Here is a 4,485-nt window from a genome sequence, read left to right as displayed (position 1 = left end):
AACGAAAAAGAGGGGCGAATAAAATGGCAAATTTTTGTGAAGTGGGGGAGAGGAAAACGAGAGGCAAATGGCAAATAATGTAAATTGCGAGGAGATGAGATTTGTGATTAGGAACCTGGTGTATGTTGAAGATCCTCCCCGGCAACGGCGCCAGACATTCCTTTTGATGCGGCTCGAAGCTACGTCGGTATTTCCCCAAAGAGGAAGGGATGATGCAACACAGCAGCGGTAGGTATTTCCCTCAGATATGAAACTAAGGTTATCGAACCAGTAGGAGAACCAAGCAACACAACGTAAACAGCCCCTGCACACAGATAACAAATCCTCGCAACCCAATGTGTTAAAAGGGGTTGTCAATCCCTTCTGGGTAACGGTGCCTCAAGATGGCAAACAGACGTGAGATAAAATTGTAGTAGACTGATAGATCGAACGGCAAATAAAATAAATAAGAATAAAACATAGCGAGGTATTTTTGTATTTTTAGTTTAATAGATCTAAAAATAGATGCAAAGGAAAAGTAGATCGCAAAGGCAAATATATGAGAAAGAGACCGGGGGCCGTAAGTTTCACTAGTGGCTTCTCTCGAGAAAAATAGGAAATGGTGGGTAAACAAATTACTGTTGGGCAATTGATAGAACTTCCAATAATCATGACGATATCCAGGCAATGATCATTTTATAGGCATCACGTCCAAGATTAGTAGACTGACTCCTGCCTGCATCTACTACTATTACTCCACACATCGACCGCTATCCAGCATGCATCTAGTGTATTAAGTTCATGGAGAAACGGAGTAATGCAATAAGAACGATGACATGATGTAGACAAGATCTATCTATGTAGAGATAGACCCCATCGTTTTATCCTTAGTAGCAACGATACATACGTGTCGGTTCCCCTTCTGTCACTAGGATCAAGCACCGTAAGATCGAACCCACTACAAAGCACCTCTTCCCATTGTAAGATAAATAGATCAAGTTGGCCAAACAAAACCCAAATACCGGAGAAGAAATACGAGGCTATAAGCAATCATGCATAAAAGAGATCAAAGAAACTCAAATACTTTCATGGATATAAAAAGATAGATCTGATCATAAACTCAAAGTTCATCCGATCCCAACAAACACACTGCAAAAAGAGTTACATCATATGGATCTCCAAGAGACCATTGTATTGAGAATTCAGCGAGAGAGAGGAAGCCATCTAGCCACTAACTACGGAACCGAAGGTCTATAAAGAACTACTCACGCATCATCGGAGAGGTACCAATGGTGGTGGTGAACCCCATCCGTGATGGTGTCTAGATTGGATCTGGTGGTTCAGGACTCTGCGACAGCTGGAATTGATTTTCGTCGACTCCCCTAGGGTTTCTGGAATATTGGGGTATTTATAGAGCAAAGAGGCAGTCCTGGTAGCACCCGAGGTTGGCACAACCCACTAGGGCGCGCTTGGGCCTCCTGGCGCGCCCTGGTGGGTTGTGCTCTCCTCGGAGCACCCCCAGGCACAACCTTGGCCCATTAGGTGTCTTCTGGTCCAAAAAAAATTCTCCATGAAGTTTCGTTGGATTTGGACTCCGTTTGGTATTGATTTCCTGCAATGTAAAAAACATGCAGAAAACAGCAAGTGGCACTTGGCACTATGTCAATAGGTTAGTACCAAAAAATGATATAAAATGATTATAAACATCCAAGATTCATAATATAATAGCATGGAACAATAAAAAATTATAGATACGTTGGAGATGTATCAACCTCCTATAGAAACCAGCATGACCAAGGAAGCTTCTTATACCTTTGATATCTTTAGGACATGACATCTTTTCAATAGCATCTACTTTAGCTTTATCAACTTCAATACCTCTTTCAGAAATTTCATGCCCCAAGACAATACCTTCATTAACCATAAAGTGGCACTTCTCCCAATTCAAGACAAGATTAGTTTCTTCACATCTCTGCAAAACTCGATCAAGGTTGCTTAAGCAATCATCAAAAGAAGTTCCGTAAATGGAGAAATCATCCATGAAAACCTCAACAATCTTTTCACAAAAGTCAAAGAATATAGCAGTCATACATTTTTGAAAGGTAGCAGGTGCATTGCATAAACCAAAAGGCATACGTCTATAAGGAAAGGTACCGAAAGGGCACGTAAAAGTGGTCTTCTCCTGATCATCTTTTGACACAGGTATTTGAGAAAAACCAGAATAACCATCTAGAAAGCAAAAATGTGTATGTTTGGATAGTCTTTCTAGAATTTGATCAATAAAAGGTAGAGGGTAATGATCTTTTCTAGTAGCTTTATTCAATTTGCGAAAATCAATTACAATTCTATAACCTATAACAATTCTTTCTGGGATCAATTCATTCTTGTCATTAGGAACAACAGTAATACCTCCTTTCTTTGGGACACAATGAACAGGACTTACCCATTTATTATCATCAATAGGATAAATTATACCCGCCTCCAGAAGGTTTAGTATTTCATTTGTTACCACTTCTTTCATCTTAGGATTTAACCTTCGTTGGTGATCAACAACTGGTTTAGCATCAGGCTCCAATTTCATTTTGTGCTGACATAGAGTGGGACTTATGCCCTTAAGATCATCATGAGTATATCCAATAGCAGCACGATGCTTCTTTAGAGTTTTCAATAATTTGTTTTCTTCATCCTCTGAAAGGTTAGCACTAATAATAACAGGATAAATCTTCTTTTCATCAAGATAAGCATATTTCAAATTATCATGTAATTGTTTAAGCTCAAACACGGGATCACCCTTGGGTGGATGAGGATCTTCAAGGATTTCAACAGGCAAATTATGTTTCAAAACATGCCCTTGATTAAAGAATATTTCATCTATTTCCCTTCCTTCATTCATAAACATATCATTTTCATGGTCTAGCAAATATTGTTCTAACGGATCAGTAGGAGGCACGGAAATAGAAGCAAGACCAATAATTTCATCCTTACTAGGCAATTCTTTATCATGGGGTTGTCTACGAAATTTAGAGAAATTAAAATCATGAGACATATCCCCTAAACCAACAGTAACAATATCTTTCTCGCAGTCTATCTTAGCATTAACAGTATTCAAGAAAGGTCTACCAAATATAATGTGACAAAAATTATCTTGTGGGGAACCAAGAACAAGAAAATCAGTAGGGTATTTAATTTTCCCATACAAGACTTCAACATCTCTAACAATCCCAATTGGTGAAATAGTATATCTATTGGCAAGCTTAATAGTAACATCAATATCTTCTATCTCAGCAGGTGCAATATCATTCATAATTTCTCGGTACAAGGTATAAGGAATTGCACTCACACTAGAACCCACATCACATAAACCATGATAACAATGATCTCCAATTTTAATGGAAACAACAGGCATGCCAACAACACATCTATGTTTATCTTTAGTATCAGGTTTAGCAATCTGATACGTCCATTTTGCATCATGTTTTCTTACTGTCATTTATGATTTTTTATCCATAATAATGCTTTTTGGAGTAATTCTAATGCCTTTTCTCTCATAATATGCAAGGTATACACAAAGAGGGAGAATTCCGGCAACTGGAAATCTGGACCTGGAAAAGCTACGTCAGGCTACCTATTCTGCACAACTCCAAATGAGTTGAAACTTCACGAGGATTTTTTATGGAATATTTGAGAATTATTGGAGCAAATAACTACCAGAGGATGCCCACCAGGTGGGCACAACCCACCTGGGCATGCCAGGCAGCCCAGGCGCGCCCTGGTGGGTTGTGCTCACCTAGGCCAACCTCTGGTGCCCATCTTCTGGTATATAGGTCATTTTGACCTAAAAAAATAAGTAGAAGACTATCGGGACGGAGCGCCGCCGTCTCAAGGTGGAACTTGGGCCGGAGCACTCTTGCCCTCCGGCGGAGCGATTCCGCCGGGGGAACTTCCCTCCCGGAGGGGGAAATCATTGTCATCATCATCACCAAAAACTCTCCCATCTTGGGGAGGGCAATCTCCATCAACATCTTCAACAACAACATCTCATCTCAAACCCTAGTTCATCTCTTGTGTTCAATCTTGTTACGGGAACTATAGATTGGTTTTTGTGGGTGACTAGTAGTGTTGGTTACATCTTGTAGTTGATTACTATATGGTTTATTTTGTGGAAGATTATATGTTCAGATCCAATATGCTATTTAATACTCCTCTGATCATGAGAATGATTATTATTTATGAGTAGTTACTTTTGTTCTTGAGGTCACGGGAGAAATCATGTTGCAAGTAATCATGTGAACTTGATATGTGTTCGATATTTTGATAGTATGTATGTTGTGATTCCCTTAGTGGTGTCATGTGAACGTCGACTACATGACACATCACCATATTTGGCCTAAGGGAATGCATTGTGGAGTAGCAATTAGATGATGGGTTTCAAGAGTGACAGAAGCTTAAACCCCAGTTTATGCGCTATTTCATAAGGGACCGATTGGATCCAAAAGTTTAATGCTA

Source organism: Triticum aestivum, chromosome 7D (assembly GCF_018294505.1).
Source record: "Triticum aestivum cultivar Chinese Spring chromosome 7D, IWGSC CS RefSeq v2.1, whole genome shotgun sequence".
Classification (NCBI taxonomy): domain Eukaryota; kingdom Viridiplantae; phylum Streptophyta; class Magnoliopsida; order Poales; family Poaceae; genus Triticum; species Triticum aestivum.
This window is presented reverse-complemented; position numbering follows the sequence as displayed.